This window comes from Phoca vitulina, unplaced genomic scaffold, assembly GCF_004348235.1.
Source record: "Phoca vitulina isolate PV1807 unplaced genomic scaffold, GSC_HSeal_1.0 scaffold14, whole genome shotgun sequence".
In the NCBI taxonomy this organism is placed as follows: domain Eukaryota; kingdom Metazoa; phylum Chordata; class Mammalia; order Carnivora; family Phocidae; genus Phoca; species Phoca vitulina.
This window is the reverse complement of record NW_022589717.1, coordinates 16,938,804-16,952,594: the sequence shown is the minus strand read 5'-3', so window position 1 is coordinate 16,952,594 and position 13,791 is coordinate 16,938,804.

Below are 13,791 nucleotides of genomic sequence, written 5' to 3'. Positions count from 1 at the left end.
TCGAGGCCGCCTGCCGCCGTGGCACAGAGAATTTCCTGGGCGCCCCCTAGGCCATGTGAGGGTATCCGCGGGACTCTGGTGGTGCCCAGGGCTCGTCTGGCTGATGCCCCAGGCCCAAGAAGTAGAGCAGATCACATGTGGGCCACTTAGGGGCATTGAACCGAGAGTTGTTACCAGACGGCCTCTCTTGGGAGAATAAAACCCGTTATGCCCTAGTTATGTCTTAATGCCTGGGTGACGATGGTGTAGCCGTTCAGTATTCCTGAGCGCACGCAGAAGTTGTCTTCGCACACTATTTAAAAAAAAACATTAATAGACGAGACCACCCAACCTTAAAGAATCTTCTCTGGATTACCGTGAATTCTTCACATGAAACCTACCATACATTAACTCACACAAAAGGTCCAAAATGTGCAAACTTTGTTTTTTTGTGAAAAGTTGTTTTGCAATAACAAGCCTGCATTCCTTTTTTCTGTTTGAGCAAATGGTTATGCTGCTTGTAAAGTCAAGGGCTGTGGAGAGGAGGACATGCTAGGCTTTAAATAGAGTGAGGGGAACAGTAGAGCACTAAAAGTTCTAGGAAAGGAGATAAACTACTTATTCCATTAGGTAAAATGAAAATGTAGTCAGAGGAAATTAGTGGTAGAACCCGAGGCTGCCCAGAATTAACACGAATTTGCGATAGCCTTAATATACAGTAACTTACGTTGCTGTAGAAAAACTATGCAGCCACTAATATAGCAAGTTATGTTAGGGGAAAAAGTTTACTCACCTGGTTGAATGTGTATGCCAATTACATTTATTCCGTATCCTGTTAGAGAAACTAAAACATGGACTGGAAAATTCTAATTGTTTATCTGTGAGATTATTTCTATGAAGATTGATCATCCCAGATACTATTAGAGGGCCTTGGAATATATTCCTCTAATTTACTCTACCTATCCCATTCAAAGAAGCTGATGATTTAGGACAAAAACCAGTTGAAGAATTCAAAGCTCTGGATAATCAGGTAATTGCAAAGGATGAGTAAAAAAAAGCATTAGCATCCTTGTACCCTAAGACCCTTTCTCTTTTGTAGTCTAGCATTTTCAGTTTAGCTCTTACTAAACTGTATCAGAAATTAATTTTCTTGTCTGTTTATCCAAATCCTATTCATATGTCAAAAGTTTCACCTCTGTGAAGCTTTTCCTGATTACTTCAGTTCAGAATGTTCTTTGCTTTTTGGGGTATTGTTTATTTGGTCTTTGAATACTGTCTTCACTGTTTAAGGTTCATAATTATGTGTTGTGTCTTACCAGCCAGATTGTCAGCTCTTGACTACTGACGGAAAGCTCACTGTTTTTCAGCTAATGATGAATAAATGAAGTGAGAAAATTTCTTGCATAAAGTTTGTCAATTTGAACTCTTTACCAATTATACACATTTCAGCACTACTTAAATAGAAGAAATACTATAGACACTTGACACTGTTATGAAGAGTTTTGTATTTTCAGCTTGCAGTTTGAGAGACTGTGTGTGACTGAAGTATGTCACTCTTCTTAACTGAATAATCCCAGAACCTCCAGGTTTGATACTTGGAGATCCTGCTACTGGGAAGAGTGGAGGATTATGCAGCCCTGTTCTGAGAATTCATTTTGTCCTTGGAATTCTTCACTAGCTGTCACTACCACTTGACCTCAGAGTATCAGCATGTTAACTTTTTCTTAATACTTTGCAACATAGCTGAGAAGAGACTAAATTTGAACTTTTAGCAATACAACTTCAACTGGAACATTATAAATGGTTTAGGGTACTTATTTAGGTTTATAGATTTATAATTTATTTAGGGTATTTATTTAGATGTATATTTAAAAATAATAGAAAAAACAATATTAGAAACACAAAATAAGGGTAATCTTATGTACAAAGTATAATTACTTATTTTCAGCCTTTTTTTTTTTTTGCTGCAGAGATGCCACTTCCCTGTGGCAGAGGCCATTTTTGAACTGATCTTACCATGGAATAGCTCCTAGGCAATTTCACTCATATGTTCAGGACTGAGCACGGAGGACAAAGGAGAGTTCTCTTGCATGCCCAAATAAAGGTTGCTCAGTTTCAGCCCTGATGACATTTTGAGCCAGATAATTCTTTGTTGTGGGAAGCCGACCTGTGCATTGTAGTATGTTTAGCAGCATCCCTGGGTACCACCAAATATATGCCAGTAGTATTCCACTCCTAGTTTTAACAAACCCTCTGTAGACATTACCAAATGCCCCTGAGGGGAAAATCTGTGCCCTGTCCCTGCTCTCATTGAAAACCACTGGCCTATATCAGGATTCTTCTCACAATTCTGGTTACCTGTCCATCCCAGGTGATAGTAGGAGTCACCTCTCCCTTAAAGAGAGCACTCTTAATTCTCCAGAGAAGTACAGCATTGGTCTTATTGGCCTCCACCAGATTAACATACCACTGTGTTTAATAGTAACCCCAAATATCATAAAAGAGATATTACAGTATAAATAGTAGAGTTTTATTTTGGTAAGTAAACAGTAAATTACTGTCATTTTATAGGTTAGCTTACTGAGTTTTAGAATTAAATCCAGAAATACAAAACAGATCAAAAAAGGAAAGAGCTGGTTCTTTGAAATGATCAATAAAATAAATATGACAAAATAAAAATAGCAAAGATTTTTAAATCAGAGAAAATATGTTAAGAATGAAAAAGGAGTTAAACTCAGATTCAAAGGGATTTTTTTTTTTTTTAAGTAAGCTCTACACCCAGTGTGGGGCTTGAACTCACAACCCAGAAATCAAAAGTCACACGCTCTACTGACTAAGCCAGCCAGACGCCCCCAAAGGGAATTTTATTTTTATTTTTTTTTAAGATTGATTTATTTGAGAGAGAGAGCACCTGTGCGAGCACAAACAAGGGGAGGAGGAGGGACAGAGGGAGAAGCAGATTCCCAGCTGAGCAGGGAGCTCAATATGATCCCAGGACCCTGGGGTCATGACCTGAGCTGAGGACAGATGCTTAACTGACTGAGGCACCCAATATAAGAGAATACTATGTATAACTCCATGTATTCATAAAAATATTTTATTGAGCACCTACCACATGAAAAACAGGCACTATGTGAGTTGCTAAAGATACTATGGTTAACAGACCCAATTTGTGGAACTTGTTTAACAAATACCAGAGAAAAAGGGGGCTGGCACCTCTAGCCCCTGCATTGTTTAGGCTTCTACTGTGTATCTTACATTATATGTGTTGTAGTATGATATTATTTGAAGGTAAACTGTGGTAAGTTAAAGATTCATATGGTAAAACTTAGAACAACAGCTACAGTCATAAAACACAGAAGCATAGCTAAGCAGCCAACAGAGAAATTAAAATGGAATACTACAAATTAGTCCAAAAGAAGACAAGAGGAAAAAGAAACAAAATTAGATTGAACAGATAGAAAACAATATATCAAAAATTAAATTAATTATAAATGGTCTAAACACTGCAATTAAAAGGAAGGCATACCTCTCTAAATAAAAAATCAAGGCCTAATTATGTACTAATGCTTACCCAAAAAAAGAAGGCATCATCAACATAAAGACACAGGTTCAAAGTAAAATGATGGAAAAAGATATGCAAACAATAAAGCTGGAATATCTACTAATGTTAGACAAAGTAGACTTCAGGAAAAGGAATTTGGCCTATCTTCAGGACGAGGTAAAGAGGGACATTTCATAATATAAAAAGGTCAATTCACCAAGAAGAGAGCAACAAAGCTTAAAATTACATGAAGTAAAAACTGACAAAAGAGAAAAAAAAATAGACAAATCCAAAATTATAGCTGAGATTTCAACATCACCTCGGTATTTGATGAACAAGTAGATTTTTTTAAAAGATTTTATTTGACAGAGATAGCAAGAGAGGGAACACAAGCAGGGGGAGTGGGAGAGGGAGAAGCAGGCTTCCCGCCGAGCAGGGAGCCCGATGCGGGGTTCGATCCCAGGACCCTGGGACCATGAGCCAAAGGCAGACACTTAACAACCGAGCCACCCAGGTGCCCCGAACAAGTAGATTTTTAAAAATGTGTAATGATAAAGAGGACTTTAACAATATTATCAACCCATCTAACCTAATATTCAGAGAAAATTACATCAAACAGTGGCAGAATACACATTTCTTTTTTTTTTTTAAAGATTTATTTATTTGAGAGAGAATGAGAGAGCACATGAGAGGGGGGAGGGTCAGAGGGAGAAGCAGACTCCCCGCTGAGCAGGGAGCCCGATGCGGGACTCGATCCAGGGACTCCAGGATCGTGACCTGAGCCGAAGGCAGTCGCTTAACCAACTGAGCCACCCAGGCGCCCAATGCACATGGAACATTCACCAAGATAAACCACAAACTGGGAGATTTTTTTCCTTTTAATTCTTTTTTTTTTTAAGATTTTATTTATTTGTTTGATAGAGAGCGAGACAGCAAGAGAGGGAACACAAACAGGGGGAGTGGGAGAGGGAGAAGCAGGCCTCCTGCCGAGCAGGAAGCCCGATGCGGGGCTCGATCCCAGAACGTGGGATCATGACCTGAGCCGAAGGCAGACGCTTAACAACTGAGCCACCCAGGCACCCCTTAATTCTCAACTTAAAAACAACTGAAAATTGTATCATTCAAGGTCCAGTCAGGAAATAGAAACCACATAGTAAGTTGGCTGTGTAATGTTTAATATAAACAATTATTAACTATGATGGGATTGCAGGAACAAGGGATTAGCTGGTACAAAGTAAAGAGAACTCTAAATATTATAGGGATATCAGATACAAGAAGTAGTTACTACTCCTAAGTGGAGATAGACTCCCCACAGCAACCCCCCTACACACACCCTGCCCCCAGCTCCAGGCTGAGATCTAGACCTTGTTACAGAGGGCAAGGCCCTGGCTTAATGACTGGTAAAGAATTTGCTGTGGTACTGTGCCAGTGAAACATGATGGTAATCCACCCTTTGGAACTTGCTGAAAGTCCACCCTTTAGGGTGCCAGAGAAAGCTGTTCAGGGGTAGGTACCTTGCAGACGCCACTTTGCTACAAAACAGTCTGAATGTGGATGTGGGGAAGCCGCTGTGTGCTGGAGAAATTGCCCATACCAGGAGCCTGGTGCCAGGGAAACCCCTTGCACTGCAGAAGCCGGGCACTAGGAAGCCGGCTGCAGGTACCTCAGGAGCCAGGCAAAGGAAAAGTTGTAGGCAGTGCAGGATAGGGGGTGCTAGAGAAGCTATGTGCTGGCAAGTGCCAGCCAAGAAAGCAAGAACTAGGAAGGAAAATTCTTTTCAGCATCCTCTACTGACAGAGCTTAACACTGTGCCAGCTGGCAAAGGAAAAATATTTAAAGAGCTTAGTTCCAGTTTTAGGACAAACAGTGAATCTAGGAGATAGAACAATTCTTAATAAAAGCTTAGAGGAGAAAAATGTGTCATCATCTCTACAGATGCTAAAAAGGTATTTGATATAAAATTTAACATCCATGTCTAATTTAAAAACCCTCAGTAAAGTAGAACTAGAAGGATACTAATAAAGGATATCAAACATTTTCTTCTAGAAGTATGGCTGGTAAGGTTTTTTTGAGGAACCCTGCTGCCAAACAGCTATAATCTGCATGAGACATGCTCTACAGGACATTATTGGTCCCCAAGAGACTGAGAAAGTCCTAAGGAATCCCCACTACCATCCCATACACACAAACCCTTGGCCGGGGCTGATCAGCAAGCAGACAGGAGGACATGTGTCTACAGCAGCTGCAATCCAGATACAGAACCCTAGACTAGCTGCCAAGTTGAAAAGCCATACATAGGATTTCCCCACCCTCCCATAAAGAACTGAATGAATATGAAGTCTGTGTTGCTCCCTGGCTACAAGCAGAAACAGAAGCAAAACCTCTCTGGAAGAAAACATCCCCAATTTAGGTCAAGAGGACTTTAAAAAATAAGGTCAAGCAATGAGCTCACAATCAAAGAACTCCAAGCACCAAGAAGCCAAACTATTATGAGTATCTGTAGGAATAACATTCAGTAGATACATAACTCCAAGGGCCATAGATTATGGAATTGACAGAGTATAGAATATCTATGCTCCAAATGTTGCAAAAAAAGTACAAGATGTAGAGACGTCTGGGTGGCTCAGTCCTGTTAAGCATCTGCCTTCAGCTCGGGTCATGATCCCAGGGTCCTGGGATCGAGTCCCACGTGGGGCTCCTTGCTCAGCGGGGAGCCTGCTTCTCCCTCTGCCTGCCGCTCCCCCTGCTTGTGCTCTCTCTCTGACAAATAAATAAAATCTTTAAAAAAAAAAAAAAAAGTACAAGATGTAATCACAAAGATGAACAAGAGACCACCAAGAAAGAACAGGCAGATTGGGAGGCAGGTGAGACTTTCTAGACATGGAAAATACAATTATTGGAATGACAAAACTCAGTGGAAAGGTTAAAGAAAAAATCAGATACAGATGAAGAGAGAATGAGAAGATATATGTGAAGAAATTATCTAGAATATACTAGAGAAAGACAAGGAACTAAAAATATGGAAAAGATATTAAAAGATGGAGGCTAGGGGGTACCTGAGTGGCACAGTCAGTTCAACGTCCAACTCGGTTTTGGCTCAGCTCATGATCTCGGTCACAAGGTGGACCCCCATGTCAGGCTCCATGGTCAGTGCAGAGTCTACTTAGGACTCTCTCTCCCTCTCCCTCTGCCCCTGCCCCCGCCTTGCTCACTCTCTCAAATAAACTTTTTTTTCAAGATTTTATTTATTTATTAGAGAGAGAGAACAAGCATGAGCAGCGGGGAGGGACAGAGGGGAGAGGACAAAGCAGACTCCCCACCAAGCAGGGAGCCCAGTATGGGGCTTGATCCCAGGACCCCAAGATCATGACCTGAGCCAAGGCAGTTGCTTAATCGACTGAGCCACCCAGGCATCCCTCAAATAAATAATCTTTTTTTTTTTTTTTTTAAAGATTTTTATTTATTTGAGAGAGAGAGAATGAGAGAGAGCGAGCACATGAGAGGGGGGAGGGTCAGAGGGAGAAGCAGACTCCCTGCCGAGCAGGGAGCCCGATGCGGGACTCGATCCAGGGACTCCAGGATCATGACCTGAGCCGAAGGCAGTCGCTTAACCAACTGAGCCACCCAGGCGCCCTCAAGTAAATAATCTTTAAAAACAAAACAAAAAAAAGATAGAGGCTAGGATGAGAGAGTCTATCACATAATTGGAATCAAAGGAGGACAGAATAAAAGAGAAGCAATATTTTTCAACATTTTGCAAAACTTTAAAGTGGAACAAATTTTACAGCAAACATTCATATCCACCACCGAGATCCTAGAATTAACATTTTATTTCATACGCCATATCATTTATCCATTCTCGTACCCATCCATCAATGCATCATATTTTTTGATGCATTTCAGAGTACATTGCAGGCATCACCCTTAAGATGTTTATCATTAACTAGTGTCCAATATTGTTTTATAGGGTTTTTTCCTCCTAGGTAAAATTTATGCACAAATCTTAAATGCATCATTCACTGAGCTTTTACAAGTGCATATACTGGTGTAACATAAACTCCTATCAAAAAATACAACATATGGGGCACCTATAGTTGGCTACTATAGTTTTCAATTCTAAAATCACCATTTGGTTTTCATTATATTTTTCATATCTTCGCTGATACTTTATATTTTTTCATTGGTTTCAAAAGTGCTTTTGACTGCTTATAAGAGAATTTTTTAAAAAGATTTTATTTATTTATTAGAGAGCACGAGTTGGGGTGGGGCAGAGGGATAAGCAGACTCCCTGCGAAGTGAGGAGTCCAGTACAGGGGCTCAATGCGGGGTTCAATCTCAGGACCCTGAGATCATGACCTAAGCCAAAGTCAGACGAGCTTAACCAACTGAGCCACCCAGGCACCCCACTTGTAAGAGAATTTTTATAATAGTCAAGAACTTTGAAGGGCCTGAGGTTTTACCTTACTTGCAAATTAATGTTAGGCTGCCCATAGTTTCATAGACAGTGGCAGGAGACTCCTGGGTCAGAAACAAAAAACAACCTATTACCCACAGCAGTAGCAGGAAACAAAGTATCAGCATTTATGCCAGTTTCCTGAGTCCCAGTTTCCACAGAGTGATGCCTTGAGGACAAGGTGGATACCTGTGCATGAAGTGAGTTGCATTACAAGAGAGGAACTCTACGGGAAACTCCCCTAATAAGGGGCTAGCAAACCTATCCAACTGTGCCCTGGAGAGAGACATGATTTTTTTTTTTATCCTGGACAGCAGACAAACCTACTTTTATCCTCAGAGGAAGATATTATGTCTATTTTTCAAGGATGTTTGCTATACAAGCATCCCTGAAAAGATAGTTCAAGATAAAAGCTGTTAATGCCTTTGCCCAAAAAGACATGTGGAAATACAAGAGATCAGTGGAGAATTATCTCCCAACAAATAACTGCTTTAAGGCTTTTCTCACATAATGCCATCATCTCTGTTCTCTCAATGTTGGCATCTTTTTTTTTCCCATGTAAATTGAAAATTTCCTGGTTCTTAGTATGCTTAACAATTGTGGATTGTATCCTGGACATTTTGAATATTCTGTTTTGAGATTCTAGGTCTTGTTTAAATTCTATTGAAAATGCTAATGTTTTTGTTTTAACAGCAGGCAATCAACCTGGGTAGGTTTAGAGTAGCCTCCTGTGGGCGGGAAAGGGCATAGTAATATAAGTATCTAGCAAAAAAATCCCAATGTTTATTACATTCCAGGATAATAAGCCTACAGATGCCTTTCTCCTCTCCTCTAGAGGAAATTTTCTTGCATTTCAAGATAATGAGTAATCTCTCCTAAGGGGGGGAATGATCCAGTAACCAGCAGCCTTGATAAAAGCTTAGACTCCTAAATTCAGATTATTCTCCTGTGATGCAACCCACTGCACATACATCTGGCCCTCATCCTGTCCACCCGTGGGAACTGAGACGTGAGGAACTGACTGATCGAGGTCCTGCTTCTCCCTCTCCCTCTGCTGCTCCCCCCTGCTTGCATTCTTTCTCTCTCTCTAATAAATAAATAAATCTTTAAAAAAAAAAAAGTACTGCGGAGGAAGCCATGTTTTCAGGAGATGGCTAGGTTTTTGGTTAGAGTAAGAAGATAAAGGGAATGTTTAGAAAAACTGTTAAAGATATAGGGCATTTGACTGATCTCAACACAACAGAAGAATCAAGTAGATTAGAAGAAATGGGAAGTTAGGCTATATTAGAGCAAGGCATTTTTGGGGTTAAGAATCTGTAAATGGACTTGACCTGTAAAAAGGCAAATAGGCATATGAGATATGATGTGGTTATTTATAATTTTTTTAAAGGAAGGTCTAATTATAGCTTATTGAGATTGTTCTTTAAGCAGTTTATAGCCTGTAATTAATCTCTTGAGATTGTTCTCTTAGGCAGTTTATACTGGCAAAGTGGGAAGATACTGAGATCTGAGGGGTATGGACGAGCAGACTTACCAGGAGCACACTGAACTCTGTGCCTCTAAAATCTGGTTGGGGGGCGCCTGGGTGGCTCAGTCGTTAAGCGTCTGCCTTCGGCTCAGGTCATGATCCCAGGGTCCTGGAATCGAGCCCCGCATCGGGCTCCCTGCTCCACGGGAAGCCTGCTTCTCTCTCTCCCATTCCCCCTGCTTGTATTCCCTCTCTCGCTGTGTCTCTCTCTGTCAAATAAATAAATAAAATCTTAAAAAATAAAATAAAATAAAATAAAATAAAATAAAATAAAATAAAATCTGGTTGGGATTTTGGCTGAAAGGATCTCTGAAGGTATTATGTAAATCCAGAAATATTGGGAACCCTGGAAGCTCCCTTTATAGACTAAATCTTTGGTGCTGCTGATGGACAATCTTCCAGGGATATGGAAATCTTGCTGTGGGTGAGAAAGGGTGTAATGACATAAATATCTACCTGAAAAGCCCAAGAAAAGCAACATCATTTTAGGTCTTTTCTCAGACTTGAACTTCTCAGAGGAGGCTTTTTTGAACACATTATCTGAAATAGTATTTTTCATGGTCACTTTTCATCCCTTACTATGCTTCCCCCAACTTCTTAGCACTTATCACCCTGTCATATATTTATTTGTTTAGTACTTCCTCTCAGTAGAGTATAAAGATCTTAAGAACAGACTTTTTTACTGCTTATTTCCAGGACCCAGAACAGTGCCTGGCACACTGTAAACACTCAATAAACATTTATAGAATGAGTGAATGGATAAATTAAAGAATATTAGGACAATTAAATGAGTTCAGTAATGAGGCCAATTACAAAATCACGAATCCTAAAATTAACAGTATTTCTATAAACAGCAAAAGCCATTTAAAAATACAGAAAAAGATATTTATTAATAACAACAACAAAAAAATAAGATATCCAGAAGTAAACTAAATGGAAACTAACATTCAAATTTTACTGACAGAAGAAATGAATACATAAAGAAGCATACCATGTTGCTGAATAGAAAAGCATATTGTAAGGATGCAGATTCGCCCCAAGTTAATCTATAAATTTAACACAGTATCAGTTGAAATCCCAACTAAAGTTTTAGGGGAAAGGGAAAGACAAAACTTGACAAAAAGATTTTAAATTTCATCAGGAAGAATAAATGCTGTAGAATAGTGAATTAAATTCTGAAGGAAGGTACTGATCAGGGATGGTACTCTACCAGACAGGAAAACATAGGAAAAGACAAATTGTATCAAAAGCTTAAAAAAAAAAAAAAGTGTATATCCTTTAACCCAGACATTCCACTTCTAGAAATCTTTCCCAAGAAATAGATAATATGGCAAAGCTGTTTATCAAAGTAATGTCTGTAATGCCAAAACAAAAGAAACAATCCGTGTTCCACAAATAGAGGATGGTTCAGACAAATCATGGCTTAAAAAACAAATACCTGTGGGATATCACAGAGCCTTTGAGAATTATGTAGTGTAGAATTACATTAATGACTATGGAAGGTGTTTGCATATGTTCCTATGTTAAAGAAAAAGCTGATTATAAAACAGGATATCTAATAGTATCCTCATTTATGTAAAATTTAAAAATAATAATTTACATATAGAGGTGAAGAAATAATCTGGATGGAAGGTTATACATCAAAATGTTAACAGTAGTTCCCTTGAAATAAGAATTAAGGATGATTAAACAATTTTTTGTTTGTTTTTTGAATTTGTATACTGAAAAATTAGTGAAGTTCTCCCCAAAATGGGAGAGCAGTTAAACTCTTCACTCTTGCCACCTGGTGGCTACCACACAGAGGTTTCTTTCTTTTCTATCACCTGAAGAAATAATGCACACATCATAAAGTTGTAAAGAAACCCGCAGTATCACCTAGTTCCAGCCATCATTTTATAGCTGAGGAATTAAAAGCAAAAATTTGAAGCCATTTGTCTGAAGTCACGCTGCTGATGAAACTTAGTAACATATTTGTTGAGCCCTTCTTCTAAGTACTTTACATGGATTATCTCATTGTATTCTCATAGGAACTTATGAGGTAGGTCCTGTTTTTACTTTCATTTATCCCCATGAGGATCCCGAGGCACAGAGAAAGTGAGTGAATCACACAGCCAGGGCAGAGCCAGGCATTCTGAGGTTCACTGGAAGCTCCTCTATCCCAGGGCCTCTTCCTTCTGTGCTTTTGGTGACAGCTCTTAGCGTATCCCCAATGTCACGTTCCTCATGGATATAAAGAAAGTACCAACATTTACTGAGAGGAATATTAGGAAACAAAGTAACTTGACCCCCAGAACCTTGCAAAGAATCTTGTCCAGATAGGAACAGACTTCCTTTGAATTCTTCCAGGATCCAGATAGTAGAGAATCTTCTGTCAGAGATTTGGGACTATGGATAGGCTTACCTGGGTTCCCCTGTTCCAGTTTTATCCATGCTATGCTCCCTGCTTAAGTTTTTGATGACCAGAGCTTAGAGTTAACATCACTAGGTCCACTTGTTCATGAACTTTGCCCCTCTCTCTTTTAGCTCTTGCCCAAATTCTCAGGGGAAACAGTCTCCAGCGCTGCATCTATCTTTGTGCTCAAAACCAAATGGCGTTAAGTGCTAATAAGTGCAAAAATTGTACTTAGTGATCAATCTTTTAGAAGTGAAATTGAAAGTCTGAAATAACTAGGGCCATTACCCTCTGAAGCCCTATGAAAACCCAAAAAATCTTTCAGAATTGCTCCTAAAATGAATATATACCTTTGAATTATCATCTAATTAAAGCTGCTTTTTCTCAAGTATCATCTTACTTGAAAATAAATTAAAATTTAAAATTTGTACAGTATTGTAAAAGTGTTTTATTTTTCTGCTTTATATTTTTAGAGGACAGTGTAAGTGTGAAAAGACCTTAGGTGTTAGACAGTCTGGAGTTAAAATTCACATATTAGCTGTCACACATTAACTATGATTTGAGTAAATTACTAAATTAAATTTTAAAATTCGTATCTCTCAAATTAAGGATCATAACATCACCAAAGGTGGTAGATATGACATAAAAAACTAGGACATATGGGCATCTAGCAAATATACATTTTCTTCCCTTCTCCCTGCATTATGCACTAATCCAAATGTTCTTCACATACCTGGGCTAGGATTTATTTGAAGCAATCATTTATATCTTAGCCAATGTTCTATTTGAGGTGTTTGAGACGCTTTTTTCTTTTCTATCCCTTTTTCAATCTATCAATGAGTCCTGTAGGCTTCACTTTCAGAACAGATCCCAAATTCAACTATTTCTTATCCCTCCATAATGACCATCCTGGTCCAAACCATCCTCCTCTCTCATCTGACTGGTGCAGCAACTTCCTAACTGGACTCCCTGCTTCCATTCTTCTCCCCACCGTCTCTTCAACGCATGCAGACAACGTTATTCTTCCAAAAAATTATATCATGTCACTTCTTTTTTTAAAAAGTTTATTTATTTGACAGAGAGACAGAGAAAGCACAAGCAGGGGGAAAGGCAGGCAGAGGGAGAGGGTGAAGCTGACTCCTCACTGAGCAGGGAGCCTGACGTAGGGCTCGATCCCAGGACCCTGAGATCATGACCTGAGCCAAACAAAGGCAGACACTTAACCTACTGTGCCACCCAGGGACCCTATTATGTCACTTCATTGCTCAAAATCTTACAAGAGATCCTCATCACTCTTAGACTAAAAATCTAAAGTCCTTACCAAAGGCTACTAGACCTCTGTGATCTGATTCCTGCCTACCATCTTGTACCTCTCTTCTCCCTTACAGTGCTCCAGCTGCACCCTTGTGTTCTTTGCTGGTGCCAAGCACACACCTTCCTCAGGGCCTTTTTATCTGTTGTGCCCTCTGCCTGGAATGCTCCTCCTAGATCTACCATGCCTCACTTTCTCATTCCTCACCTCAGAGAGGCTGAACCTAGGCACTCTATTTAAACAATACTCCTCCAAAACACTCTCTCCTTGTACTCATTTTTCCTCATAGCATTTACCATACCTTGGCATTGTAAAACACACACATACACATGTATATTTATTCTGTCCTCCCACCTGAAATTAAGTTCTAAGAAAATGAAGACTTAATTTTGTTCTCTGTATTGCTAGCATCTAGAACAATGATTGGCACATGCCAGGCATTCAAAAATATTTGTTGAATGAATACATGAAAAAAACCTTTAACTTCCTGCCATCAAATTAGCACTTCTAGAGCCCTCCTTTCCCCTCTTCTTCCCTTTAGGTAGAAGAGATGATTTTTTTTTTTCCTGTCTGAATTTGTCTC